At 40.1% G+C, this 15,842-nt stretch overlaps 1 pseudogene; it reads left to right on the top strand.

Annotated features, from left to right (window-relative positions):
• Positions 1-311: 311 nt before the first annotated feature.
• On the top strand, positions 312-15,374 carry LOC145062493 (F-box protein At5g03100-like; annotated as a pseudogene).
• The last annotated feature ends 468 nt before the right edge of the window (positions 15,375-15,842 follow it).

The following is a 15,842-nucleotide window of genomic DNA, read 5'->3' on the forward strand; positions in this document are numbered from 1 at the left end:
TGCCATGTTTACATCATGGGTTTAATCGCTCTTTCATTTAATAAAGAAAATGTTGTTTTCACAGTTGTTTTTTGTGCAGACTTGGCTAGTAAACAAAGTAACAAACATTAATTAAAAATTGATTTGGACATTGAAACTTCCTAAAATTCATTTGATGATTTGAATATTCAAATTCAAAATAAGTCATTGTTCTAGGGATTGGACTATAGTTTTTTAAAGTTTAGGGGCGAAAGCAAAACTTCTTTTTACCATTAGTATAGTTGAGTAATTTAATTTCTCAATTTAATTTGAGTTTTTCTTTGTAGATTAGCGAGAGCTCTGCTACCGACATGGAAAGGGTGGACGTTGAAAGACAAAATCAACCTGAAATTCCCCCAAAATGGATAAAGTTGCAGGAAATCGCGGAGAAGGGGGGAAATGATCGAATCAGTGCGATACCAGATTCTTTGCTTCTTGATATCCTATCTCGTTTACCCTCCGCAGAAGGCGCCATTAGAACAGGCACACTCTCCAAAAGTGGGAGCATCTTTGGACTTTGCTTCCTACGTTGAACAGGTAAGGCACAAGGTTGAAACTAACAGGTAATTAGGAATGAGCAATTGATAGGAAGAACAAAGTTGCAGCAAATTTTCTGGATAGATTCATTAACAGAAAAATGACATACATAAGTACTAGAAAAACAAAGACCACCTGCACATGCACTACTACCATGATACCAGCTAACAAACCAGAAAACTAGGAAGACCAAATCAATACCTAGACTTATTCAATTCGAAAAATAACGGTAAAATACATGTGCATAAATAGATTGCTTTGTAGACTGAGACATTGACTTTCAACGCACCCTCTCAATGTCATGGTCCACCATTCCCATGCTTGTACTGTGTTGCTTCAATTTTACTCCGGTTAAACTTTTTGTTAAAGCATCTGCCACTTGCTCTTCGGAGCTGATCACTTCCAAATTGATTTCACCACTTAATACCTTTTCTCTAATAAAGTGGTAATGAACTTCAATATGTTTTGTCCTGGCGTGAAACACCGGATTTTAAGCCACTTTAATTGTTGAAATGTTATCACACCATAGTTGCACCGGATGCTCCACCCTCTGATTCAGGTTTCTCGACAATTCAACAAGCCATACACACTCTTGGACTGCCATTGCAACAACCCGATACTTGTCTTCCGTTGTAGATAAGGAAACAGTTGGTTGTCGCTTGCTACACCAGGAAACATGACTTGATCCAAACATAAAAACATACCCGGTTGTAGATCTTCATTTATTGACATCGCCAGCATAGTCGGCATCACAATAACCGGACAACATAGGCTTGGTTTCCCTCTTAAATTGTATACCCTTTCCTACCTTAGCTTTAATGTACTTAAGAATTTCTTTCATAGCTACCATGTGTGTTTTTCTTGGGTCTTGCATGAACCGACTAAGTACTCCAACTACAAATGCAATGTCAGGTTGGGTCAGTGTGAGATAAATCAAGCTTCCAACCATCTTCCCATATCTTGTTGAGTCATCTAATATTTTCTTCCCTTCAGTGGCATACAACTTAGCATTCCGGTCCATAGGAACTGTTGTTGGCTTGCATGAGGCAACATGAAACTTGTGCAAGAGATCACTGGTGTACTTCCTTTGATGTAATACCATCCCATCTTCAATGTAATTTATTTCTAGACCTAGAAAGTGCTTTAGCCTTCCAAGGTATTTCATATTAAACCGAGAGGACAAGTTAGACTTTAACAACTCAGCTTCTCCTTCTTCATCTCTTGAAATAATTAGATCATCTACATATACAAGTATAAATTGTAAACTAACAAGTGAAATACATATAACGGCTAGGGTTTCATATTATTATCAAAGAGAAGTACAAAAACAAGGAGAAGGAACGACATAATATATAGACAAGCTAAATAGGGTTTCCTAGTGAAAAGGTCCAATCATAAAACCCAATACAAAATAAAGCCCAAAATCTTATTAGGCTAACATCCCCCTTTAAACTCACAATGCAACAGCAATAAGCATTGAGAGTTTGTCAGACAGAAAATGGAATCGAGGAGCAGTCAACGGCTTCGTCAGAATATCAACAATCTGCAAAGAAGAAGGAACATAAGGAAAGGAGATAGTGCCATTCTGGAGATGATGACGTGCAAAATGACAGTCAATCTCAATGTGCTTTGTACGCTCATGAAACACTGAATTCTTGGCAATCATTATCGCACTCTCGTTATCACAATACAAAGGGGTAGACTAAGGGATGTGAACGCCCATATCTGCAAGAACCCATCTCAACCAAACAATCTCACAAGTGGCGATAGCCATGGCTCGATACTCAGATTTTGTAGAAGATCGAGAAACAACATATTGTTTCTTGTTTTTCCATGATATCAATGAATCTCCAAGAAAAACACAATACCCAGTAGTGGACTTACGATCATAAATATCACTATCCCAATTTGCATCACTATAGGCACACAACTCAAGAGAGGATGAAGAAGGAAACATAAGAGTGCGGAACTGAGTACCACGTAAATATCTCAAAATACGAAGAATAGCTCCCCAATGAACAGTAGTAGGAGCAGTGACAAACAGGCTAAGCACATGAACTGCATGAGCAATATCCGGTCTAGTGACAATCAGGTAAACCAAACTCCCAACAACGTTACGGTAAAGACTTGGATCTGATAATGGGACACCATCAGTTGGAGAGTACTTTGCATTACTCTCTATAGGCATATCAACTGTTCGATTATCCGTGAGTCGTGCACATTCAAACAAAATCTGAAATATACTTCATTTGAGATAAAAGATAACCCTTTGGAGATTGAGCAACTTCAATCCCCAAGAAATAACGAAGTAATCCCAATTCTTTCATAGCAAAACGGTGAGCCAAATCACGCTTTAAAGACTCTATACCATCATGATCATCACCAGTAATAATCATGTCATCGACATATAAGGAAAGAATAATCCGACCTGCATTCGTACATTGAATAAATAGATTCGAATCATGGTTACTTGGTTGAAAATCAAGAGAAGTAATCACCGTAGAAAATTTCTCAAACCAAGCACGAGGGGCTTGTTTGAGGCCATATAGAGCCTTCCGAAGTCGACAAACTTCACCTGGTCGGTGAGAAATACCAGGGGGAGGATACATGTATACTTCTTCATGAAGATCACCATTCAAGAAAGCATTCTTGACATCCATTTGATAAATCTTCCATTGGCGAAAGGAAGAAACTGCAATGAAGGTGCGAACAGTCGTCATTTTTGCAATAGGAGCAAATGTCTCCTCATAATCCATACCATACTTTTGCGCGTACCCTTTCGCAACAAGTCTACGCTCAACGGATCCATCAGACTTTGTTTTGATTTTATAAACCCAACGACAACCAATCGTGTGTTTTCCAGGTGGAAGCAGAACCAGATCCCATGTATGAGTCTGATAAAGAGCAGCAAGTTCCTCAGCCATAGCGATCTGCCAAAGGGGATTAGAAATGGCCTCTTTATAGGATGTTGGCTCAGAGAGACGATGTACATTAGCAATAAAAGAGGCAAAAGCCGGTGAGTAAGAGGAATAGACAAATTCAGGAAGCTTTGTGGACTTCTTATTACGATAAGGTCTCGATGGAGGGGGTCTTGATGATTTGTAGGCAGAGGATCAACGATAGGTGTTGGATCAGCCACATGTGGTGGATCAGTAGCAAGTGGTGGATCAATGACTTGTGGTGGATCATCAATTTCAATGCTAAACGGATCAATAGTACGAAGCTCCTCTCGGGTTGCATCATGTGACTGAACAGGAATGCTATAGAATGGAATATGCTCCAAAAAGGTGACATTGCGAGATACATACAGTTTCTGATTTGAAGGATCATAGCACAAGATGATTGATGTATAGTGCCAGCAGAGAGTAGTAAGGATCTAGCAGTTTCTAGGAGATGTCGATGTTTTCTTTCTGCAATACCATTCTGCTGAGGAGTGTCTGTACAAGATGATTGATGTATAGTGCCATCAGATGCCAATAATTGTTTAAAATCATTGGAGTTAAATTCTCCTCCGAGATCACACTAAAAACATTTTATGATAGTAGAGTGTTGAGTCTTGACAATAGCTCTGAATTCACTATATATGATGAAAAAGTCAGACCTGCGCTTTATAAAATAAACCCATGTATAATGAGTGTAATCATCAATGAATGAAACATAATAGTTAGCTCCTGACTTGGAGGTTATCGGAGTGGGACCCCACATATCAGAATGTACAATATCAAATGGAGCAACAGAACGAGTGACACTTTTATTAAACGGTAAAGCAGAAAATTTTCCCAGTTTACAACCACAACAATCAGAAATATCATCAAATTTCAAAGAGCCTAACACACCAGTGGAAACCAAAAACTGTAAACGAGACGCTGAAACATGTCCCAAACGAGATTGCCAAAGATAAAATGGAGACAATGAAGGGTTTAAACGAAAAGACGACAAATCGACACTAGATGCAGCAACATCAGCAACATGTAGCTGCTCCAAGACATAAAGCTCCCCAAGTCTATGGCCTATCCCAATCACACTCCGAGACCGAATGTCCTGTACACAGCAGAATGAATCAGAAAAGAAGACCCAACAACCAGATTTACACAACTGACTGACCGATGCAAGATTCAAAGCAAGTGTAGGAATGTAATACACCTCTGCTAAAGATATATAAGGAGTGACAATAGAACCAACACCTTCTACTGACATGGGTGTAGCACTAGCAGACATAACAGAGACAGGTGTACGAGAAGATAATGAAGCAAAAGATGAAAAATGTGGTGACATGTGATGAGATGCACCAGAATCCAATATCTACAAGGATGAAGGAATACTTGACGTGTTGGATGAAGACAGACTTGAATGAGACATGGAAGCTGACATGGTAGTTGGATTGGTAACTAAGAACTGTCTGAACTGCTCAACAATATGTGGATGCAAGGCTGATGGTGGTGTGAAATCTGTTTCATTCTCAACTGAAGGTGTAGCAGCAGTGTACTGTGGTGGCCTAAAAGATGAGAAAGAGGGGCGTGACTGTCCAGAAGACTTGTTCTGCTGTGAAGACTGAGAGTGTGCTGGTGATCTTGTTTGTTGTTGTTGTTGCTGATTTCCCTTGCTTGTCAGCAAAGGGCAATTTTCCTTCCAATGGTTCTTCTTCTTACAGAAAGCACACTCATCAAATGCAACTCTCGAACTATTTTGGTTTGTAGATTGGGGTCGTTGTGAAATAGCAAAGACAGCAGGAGTGGCTGTCTTGGGAGCTTTGTCAGCATGGGACTTGATACGAGTTTCTTCAGCAATCAACTCGTGAACAACCGAATCAACAGTGGAAGAGGTGTACGATGCAAGATTGATCCACGCAGAACTTCAAAATCTGAACGTAATGCCATCAAGAACTGAACCAAACGTTTCTCTTCCCTTCTATCAATATAAGGCTTAAAAGCCTTCAACACATCAGGTTCTGTAAGAGCTAACTGATCCCACAAATCCAACATAGCTGCATAAAATTCCTGAACACTGAGATTGTTCTGTTGGAGGGCTCGAATATCAAACTCTAACTGATACTGCTTTGCAAAGTTAGACTGAGTATACAACCTAGCTAAGTGATCCCAAACCTCCTTTGTCGTGTCATACTTCGCCAACTGAGTACCAATAGACTGGATGAAAGAATTATTAACCCAAGTAATGATCTTGGAATTATCAATCCCCACATAGTCTTGCCCCACAAGAAATTTTTCATAACATAACTCCAATAGGCATAGTTTTTGCCATCAAGTTGAATACTAATGGACTGAAGAGAATCATCTCTTGGGGCCATATTTCAATATCAGTCAAATAGTAAATACGAGTAGCAGCAAAAACCGATCAAGATCACGAAATCAACAAAGCCCAAAATTGCAAATGGTGGCAATGAATAGTGCACTGAACAGTATCGATGAATCGTGCGATGAACAGTAGCCGTTGTGAACAGTACTCGTGATGAACAGTAACGTCGATGAACAATAGTCGTCGGGTGAATAGTAACACCGATGAACAGTATCATCGGTGAACATTAACGCCGATGAACAGTAATCGCGATGAACAGTAATCACCGATGAACAGTACTCGCCCCAAAAAAATGAAAAACTATAGATAATCAACCGAGCTCTGATACCATGTAAACTAACAAGTGAAATACATATAACGGCTAGGGTTTCATATTATTATCAAAGAGAAGTACAAAGACAATGAAAAGGAAAGACATAATATATAGACAAGCTAATTAGGGTTTCCTAGCGAAAAGGCCCAATCATAAAACCCAATACAAAATAAAGCCCAAAATCTTATTAGGCTAACATAAACACGGTTTTCTCACCGAGTTTCTTGACAAATAGACTTGCATCGGCTGAAGTGAGTTGGTACCCGTTTTGTTCTAGGAGTTCTGCGATTTTACCATACCACGCCCTTGGTGATTGCTTCAAACCGTAACTTGCTTTCTTCAGTTTACATACGTATTCCAGATGTTATTGACTTTCAAACCCCATTGGTTGCATCATGTAGTTAATATGATCGAGCTCTCCGTATAAAAGCACGTTGTACACATACATTTGCCACAGCTTCCAACCCTTAGAGGCTGCTAGGGATAGAAGTACTCGAATGGTTGTAATCTTTGCAACCAGGCTGAATGTATCTTCGTAATCTAACCCGGGCTGTTGAGAGAAACCTCTAGCCACCAAACGAGCTTTGAACCTGTCAACAGTTCCATCAGCATTTTGCTTCACTTTGTAAACCCACCTACAAGGCATGGGTTTAACATCGTGAGGTTTCAGAAACTAACTCCCAAGTTTGGTTTGATATAAGAGCGTCCATTTCAGCTTTCATCGCTCTTCTCCACTGCTCATGTTCACTTGCTTCATTGTATGTTTCGGGTTCTTGAAAAACATCTTCAACTTTAGCAACCCGAGCATACATGTATGCATACTTTGAGTTGGGTTTTCGTTCTCTTTGTGACCTCCTTAGCGTTGGTTCAGAAGTAGGTTCAGGAGGTTGTTGTTCAGGTTGAGTAGAGATCACTTGTTCTTCTTCTTCAATTGAGACACCCTCATTTTTCACTTCATCTGTCAAGTTCAGCTTTGCTAAAGATAAACCAACATTATTGGTCAACTTTTGTTAATCTTGTAGTGGTTCATTCTCAGGTCCCCACCATGAAGACATTTCATCAAAGACTACATTTCTTGAAATGTGAATTTTGCCTGAACTTGGTTCTATGCACCGCCACCCATTTCATTTCGGATCATAACCTACAAAGATGCAGCGAGTGGCCTTCTTCTCTAGCTTGTGGCGCAAATGATTAGGTACAAACACATAGCACACACACCCAGATACTCGAAAGTAATGAACATTAGGTTTGGTTTGGAGTAACCTTTCAAATGGAGATGTATATTGTAGGTTCTGTGAAGGTGTTCGGTTGATTACATAACACGCCGTTTTCATTGCTTCAGCCCAAAAACGCCCCAGAAGATTCTTGTCATGCATCATACGTCTCATAACTTCAGCTACGTTCGGACACACCATTTTGTTGGGGTGTGTTTGAGCAAGTAAGTTGGCGTCTAATTCGGTGTTGCTTCAAGTATTGATCAAACTCAACCAATAAATACTCACCTCCGTTATCTGACCTCAAACATCCCACCTTGTGACCTGTTTCACGCTCAGCTTCTACCTCAAACTCCTTGAACTTTGCAAGTACTTCAGATTTTTTTTCATAAAGTAAATCCAGATAAAACGAGAATAGTCATCAATAAACGTTACTGCATACCGTAATCCTTTTATTGACACATGTTTAGCAGGTCCCATACATCTGAATGGACTAGAACGAGTGATGCTTTAGCTCGATAGCTAGAAGAGTGAAACGGCTCTTGGTGGGATTTGCCTGACAGCCAGCACATATTATTCCCTTCCTTACTTCGAGTCTTGGTAAGCCACAAATCAGCATTCTGAGTGTCTTTTCTCTTCTTAACAAAAGCATGTCCAGTAGACAAAACATACACCAATTCATTTTTACAACCCTTAAGAATTGGAACTAAAGAGGTTTGAAATTCCTTGAACACATATACTTCTTCTGGACCAAAGAGAACATACTTCCCTTCTACAGTCAGTTCAGGGACTGAGAGAAGGTTTTTCTTCATTCTCGGAACGTGATAGACATCTGAAAGTTTTAGTTTATATCGCTGGCCTTCAGAGGGAAAGACAACATTCCCAATGTGAGAAATCGTATGACGTGAGTTGTCAGCTATGACAACAACCCTGCTACCATTGTACTTGACTGGATTGCTTAGCTTCTCCTTATCACTAGTGAGATGGTTTGAACAACCTGAATCAATAATCCAATCATTGAGACGATTTTCAGATTGATTAGTTATTACTGTCAACACAGAGTCTTCTTCTTTCTTGACTTCGTTATCTGTATGTGCTGCTAGGGCTTGTACATCCCACTCTTCCTCTTCTCTTACAACTGTTGTGTTTCCTTGTTCTGGTTGAGGTGTTCGACAATCCTTGGCCATATGGCCCCTCCGACCACATGAATGGCAATTGTATGGAAAACGTTTTCCATACTTTTTAGGTTTTCTATTCCCGTTTCCACTTCCACTTGCTTCACCTTTTTCGGACTCATTCCCCCTCTTGGACTGGGCTTCTGATTTGTTCGGCCGATTTGAGTTCCTAGACGAGCCTTTATTCCAGTTTTTACTTTTGTGCTTATTGTTATCATAAAGGGCTTTAGCATCTGTCTTTGGCGTTGAACTGATGGACATATCTCCAAGCTACTTAGCGAGAGTTTCTTCGGAAGCCAATAAATTCTCGAATTCAGCTAGGGTTGGCTGTGTAGGCCATCCTTGAACAGCCGCTACAAAACTTCTGTAATCTTGTTTTAGCCTGTGTATTATGATTCGTTTCATCCGTGCCTCACCAATCATGGATTGTGGATCGAGCTCTCCTATCTCCCTGCACAGCGTTTTGATCTTATGAAAGTATTGAGGGATTGTTAAATCCCATTGAGATACCGACAACAATTCATTCTCTAAGAGTTGCAGCTTCGAATCGTTTTTCTTAGAGAACAAGGTAACTAAAGTATCTCAAGCCTCCTTGGATGTCACAAAGTCTCGTATGTGTTCCAACACTTCATCTTCTATGTGGTCTTCATAATAAAAAGAGCTTTACCAGCCTTCACCTTCCATTTCCTCAAAATTCCATTAGCATCTTCTCGTAACGGTGGTGTGGTATCCGTACCACTTACAATCTCCCATAGGTCTTGGGCCTACAAATACGACTTCAGGCATGTAGACCAGGTGTTGTAGTTTCCATTGTTCAACTTCTTCACACCGCCGACTAACTGGAGTTCAGCCATAGATAACTAGAACCAACCTGTGGCCTCTAATACCAATCGTTGAACAGGTAAGGCACAAGGTTGAAACTAACAGGTAATTAAGAATGAGCAATTGATAGGAAGAACAAAGTTGCAGCAAATTTTCTGGATAGATTCATTAACAGAAAAATGACATACATAAGTACTAGAAAAACAAAGACCACGTGCATATGCACTACTACCTGTAATTCTATGAATCTTGATGATCTTATTGATATGAGGAGCCCTCAATATATACACCAGGAATAGGAGAGATTACAAGGATATACAAAGAGATATTCTAGGAAATTGCTAATCACAATCAATTTACAATAATATATGGAGATATGTTATGTTCTACTAATAGTCCCCCGCAGTTGAAACTATAGCTGGTCGGATGGAGAGAATGGATCAGAAGCGAGTGAAAAGTTGATGAGGTAATCCCTTTGTGAAGATATCAGCATATTGGTAATCTGCTAGAACATGGAGAACTCGAAGAGAACCCATGCAAACATTTTCTCGGACAAAGTGAATATCAATTTCAACATGTTTTGTGCGTTGGTGTTGCACGAGGTTTTGTGTGAGATAAACGGCTGAGAGATTGTCATAATAAATGATTGTGGCTTGGCATACTGGAAGGTGTAACTCGAGAAGCAAGTTTCGTAGCCAAGTTGTTTCAGCTGCAGTGTTTGCGATCCCTTTGTATTCTGCCTCAGCACTAGAACGAGAGATTGTGGGTTGACGTTTAGATGACCAAGAGACCAGGTTATCACCGAGGAAGACACAGTAGCCAGAAGTGGAGCGTCGAGAATCCAGGCACCCTCCCCAATCTGCATCAGAATACGCAGTAAGTTTGGCAGATTTAGAAGGAGTGATGTGTAGACCGTGGTTGCTGGTTCCTTTGAGATACCGCAGAATGCGTTTGAGAAAATTGAAGTGTGGTTCACGTGGATTATGCATGAAGAGACACACTTGTTGGACAGCATATGCGATATCTGGTTGTGTGAAAGTGAGATATTGGAGAGCACCAGCTAAGCTGCGGTAGAGAGAGAGGTCGGACATTGGTTGGCCAGCAGTGAGGCTAAGCTTGGAGCCCGTGTCGGCAGGAGTGGTACTTGGTTTGCAGTTTTGCATGTTGGCACGTGTTAAGATGTCGTTGATGTATTGAGCTTGAGAGAGAAAGAGACCACCATTTTGATGTTGAACTTGGATGCCGAGGAAGTGATGAAGTTGGCCGAGGTCAGTCATAGCGAATTCTTTAGACAATAGGCCAATGAAACGCCGAAGAAAGGATTCACTTGAGGCAGTGAGGACGATGTCATCTACATACAATAAAAGATATTTCACTGGTGGTGCTTTTAAATCCACATGTTTGGATGAATGTTGCAAATCTTTGGTACCAAGCTTGTGGGGCATGTTTAAGACCGTATAATGATTTCCGTAAGCGACAAACCTATGTTGGGTTTTTGGTATCGACAAACCCGGGTGGCTGGAACATATAGATAGTTTCATTTAAGTTCCCATGTAGGAATGCATTCTTTACATCTAGCTGGTGAATAGGCCAAGATCGTGACACAACAAGGCTAAGAACTGTTCGTATCGTGGTGGGTTTTACCACAGGACTAAAGGTCTCATCACAGTCGACGCCTACTTGTTGGCTTTTCCCATTGATGACTAGGCGTGCTTTGTATCTTTCAAGAGTCCCATCGGCATGAAACTTGTGCCGAAATCGCCACATACAACGTATAACATGAGCATCGTTTGGTCGAGGCACTAGATCCCATGTGTGATTGTTTATTAAAGCCTTGTATTCGTTGGTCATAGCTGAGTGAGGTTGGGGTAGCATGCACAGCCGAAGACCCGTAGGTGGTCATATGTAGGGTGTTTTTGGTAGAGTGCGGAAGTTGGAGTGTGGAAGTTGAGTAGTTTGGTGGGTAAGATGTTGTGAAGGTAGGTAGCTGTATGGAGGGCGTCAACCCAAAATGTAGGTGGGAGGGAAGCATGGGTATGAAGAGTGAGCATGAGTTCGTTGATACGGCGAATCATGCGTTCAGCTTTCCCATTTTGTTGGGAGGTGTGTGGGCAAGAGAAGCGGATATAGAGGCCGGTGGTTGAGGCGAATTGGTGGAAGTGGTGGTTGTCAAATTCGCCTCCTTTGTCACACTGGAAAGTTTTTATATGTTTGTGGAATTGTGTTTGGATGAATTTGTGAAAGTGTTTGAATTTGTCATAGGTTTCAAATTTAAATTTTAATGGAAAGACCCATGTATAGTGTGTGTGGTCATCAATAGTTAGAAGATAATATTTATGGCCACTTTTGCTTGGTAAGGGAGAGGTCCATAAGTCGGCATGGATGAGATCAAATGGTTGAAGTGTGGTTGATGTGGAGTCAGTGAATGGGAGTCTTTTGTGTTTGGCTAGTTGACATGAGTTACATACAAATGAATGATCAAGTTTATTGCAAGAAATAATTTTATTAGAACTAAGGAAGTCAATTACATGATGGCCCGGATGTCCGAGTCTGTTATGCCAAAACAAGGAATTAGAGGAAACAAAAAAAAAGATAAATTTGTTGGAGCGTTGATTGGGTAAAGATCCCCGGAGCTATTGTGCCTCGTCAGTAGTTTCCCACTCTTGTAGTCCTTCACAGATAAACCATAAGGGTCAAATTCGACAAATACGAGATTATCTCGGGTGAATTTACGAACGGAAACGAGGTTTTTAATTATACCGGGTGTGTGTAAAATGTCTTTAAGGTGGATGGGCTTAGTGGGGTAAGGTAAGATCGAATGACCTGATCCTAATACCGGTACTCAATTTCCATTCCCAACAAAACAGATTTAATCAAGGTTCTAAAAAGCTCGTCATGGCTCCGCCATGGCGTGCTACGACTCCAAGGCTTGCACATGCCGCCAAGCTTTGCCAAAACGCGGCCTTAACTCATATATGTGTATAAAATGAATAATAGTTGAAAATACGTATAAAAATATTAATTATATAGAAAATTGCCGCCTTAAGTCACGCCTTACAAATGCCGTGACTCGCCAAGGCTCGAAAAAGCTTGAGGCTTGACATTGCCGCCAAGTCTCGCCTTACGTTATTTAAAACCTTGGATTTAATAGATGACACAGAAGGGGTAGAAATTTTACCTGCATCGGCAGTAAGGTGAGTGGTGGCGCCTGTATCCATGTACCACTGATTGTCATTTGGCTCCAAAGTTATGGTGTTAAAAGCCGCTCCAAGTTTTGTTGGTTCAAGAGGATTGATATCTGTAAGATGAGCCTGCTATGCGTTGCTAGTTTGGTTATTGGGTTGGCGATTTTGTGGGCTGTTCCATGGAGAAGCCCATCCGGGCATAGTTGGATAAGGACAAGGGGGTGTAGTCCACCAGGGGGCAGCAGCCCAATAAGGTATTTGTGAGGGATTGGGCCATTGAGATCTGGGTGGATTAGGTTGAGATCCACGCCGATTAGAAGAAGAGGCGTGTCGTTGATTTGAGGTTGGGTTGCCAGGTCGATGAGTAGAATGACGTCGCTGTGGTTGTCGGCGATTTGGGGCAGAAGTATCACGCCGATTGGGATAATTGGGAGGGGGATTTAATGGCTCGTGGGTGACAGTAGCAGCGACATCGGCAGGGGATAGAGAATCTCGAGCATGTTGACGTTGGTGCTCAAGCTGAAGCATAGAGCACGCAGTCTCCCATGGGAGCAGAGTTTGATTGACATACGCATCGACCGGGTCGTATTCAGTGGGAAGACCTCGAACAAGCTAAAGTACGAGGCATTTTTCATTCACCGGACAATCAACATCGTTGAGTTGATCAGCGAGTTCTTTCAATATTTGACAATAATCTTCAAGAGATGGCATCGCACGAAGAGTCAAGTTGTTGAATTCGTGTTCAAGAGCAGCAGCCCTAGAACCTTTGTTATTGAGAAAAATATTTTGTATTCTGGTCCAAGCTTCGTAAGCTGTTGAATCTGGTTCAAGAACACGGGTGAGGAGATCGTCTGAGAGTGTCCCGTAGATCCATTGAAGAACAATGGCGTCAATCTCAGACCAAGACTCATAGTCTTCATCTGTTTTGGCTGGGGGTGTGGTTCCATCAATGTGGGAGAGGACCTTGTATCCACGAGCATGAAGTTTGAAAAGCTTAACCCAAGAGGAGTAGGTTACCTTCTTTCCATCCAGGATTCTGACTTTGTTTTGAATGTTTGCAACAGTGTAAACGGGATGGATGATTTTGGTGGTGTTAGGATCGGTTTTGTCACCCATAGGGAAAGGGTAGTGACTTGTTGGGAGAGAAGGTGGAGACTACAGAGCCGTAGCTGCTGCAGAAGGTTTAGAGACGGTACTTGGCTCTTAGCTCTGATACCATGTAATTCTATGAATCTTGATGATCTTATTGATATGAGGAGCCCTCGATATATACAGCAGGAATAGGAGAGATTACAGGGATATACAAAGAGATATTCTAGGAAATTGCTAATCACAATCAATTTACAATAAATACAAATATATATGGAGATATGTTATGTTCTACTAATACTACCATGATACCAGCTAACAAACCAGAAAACTAAGAAGACCAAATCAATACCTAGACTTATTCAATTGGATAAATAACGGTAAAATAAATGTGCAGAAATAGATTGCTCTGTAGACTGAGACATTGACTTTCAACATCCTATTCTAATTTTCGAACATAATGCTGTTAATCACCAGTGGTCTGATTTCGTTTCGTATGTCGATAAAACCCTAACTCAATGTCGCCAATTCAAGCTCAAGGATTTCAAAGTATATACTGGTTATTATACTGGATGTGAATCGCAAGTCAACAATTGGATTCAATATGCTATAAAATGCAATGTTGAAAAGCTTAATTTAGCATTATGGAGTGTGGAATGTGCTGCTGAGTTTGTAGTAGATCAATGTTTTTTCATCAGCTCATGTTTTACTGATCTAAGATTAGCAGGCTGTGTTTTTAATCCAAGTGGGGTGATTAGTTGGAAAAATCTTAGGAAGTTGTGTATTGACAGTGGGAACCTAGATGAAGATTTGATTGAAACCATATTATCCGGGAGTCCTTTTTGGAAACTTTGGTATTGAACGAATGCTATGGTTATAGGCTGCTCGATATTACCTCAAAGAGCATCAATAACTTGGTATTCTCTGGATACTTTGATCCTGAGGATGAATATGATGATATTGATGATATTATCGAAATCAATGCTCCTAATATTCTGTCACTAAGGATCCAAGGTGCTTTGTTGTTGTCGAGGCTTTCGTTGGTACATGTTTCTTCTTTGGTTGAAGCTAGCTTAGATTATGTAGAGGATTGGCTTTGTGAGACAATGGAAGAAGAGATGCTAAAAGGATTTATTCTATACCTTCATCATGTGAAAGAGCTTAAAATTGGGATAATCTGTTTCAAAGTAAAATCTTTTTTCCTTTGACAACATATGTCTCTGTAAAAGTTGTATATGATTAGCTTTAGTAGTAGTTCATTGATTATCCTTTGTTAAACTTGTTTCAAGTATATGTATACTACACCGAATTTAAAGATTTTTTCTTAGAGGGTGTTTGGACTTTGGATGTATCATGTATGTTGACAGTAAAGCAGTAATAATCTTGACCATTTTGTTAGATATGATTATGGTTTTCAGATTGTTTAGGGTTAAAGTAATGGAGAAGCATGTTAGTAGTTGCTTTAAATAGAACTGATAATTGAGATTTATATAAAATTACCTGATTATCTTAGCTTTGATCAACTCATCTTTGTATTATTGGTATGGTAGGCCCTGTCTCGTTTGGAAGCTAAAGGTTTTGTCATTCCATCAAATATGAAGCTTCCTGATGCTTTTTATGAACAACTGGAGGAAGGCCATGAAGGTGATGGAGCTAATTGATTGATGACAATTTGATTTCATGTTTAGGCATTTCATCTCTTTTTCTGTTCATGGTTTCTTCTTTATTTAGCCAATGTGTTTATTGTATTTAAGAAGTTTTTCTTTTGATGTTCTACTAGAATCTGATTGATGAATGATGTGTAGAAATCAATTAACTTTTGCATTAAAGCTTTTGTGGTTTTAAGTAAACAGTCGAAATTTGGCATGCACATTAGGTGTTAGATGAAATACATTTACCAAATCTTTCTTTTTTGGGAGACGATCTTTGAACAGCACAAATAACAATTTCACATGCACATCCGGTGTTCGATAAAACTCATGAACTAAACTATTCAAATTCTAATGAAAATTCTCGGTTGTTTTACAGATTTTCATTCACATTCATGTTCGAGTATCTTATGAATGTTCTTGATTGGTTTACAATTAGATAAAATTCAAGTAACAATGTTTGATCTGTAGTTTATGGTTGATTTACATATATGCTAACATGTTTGATTTTCTGTTTTTTTTTCCGA

Source organism: Lactuca serriola, chromosome 7 (assembly GCF_051521515.1).
Source record: "Lactuca serriola cultivar US96UC23 chromosome 7, Lser_US96UC23_V15, whole genome shotgun sequence".
Lineage (NCBI taxonomy): Eukaryota > Viridiplantae > Streptophyta > Magnoliopsida > Asterales > Asteraceae > Lactuca > Lactuca serriola.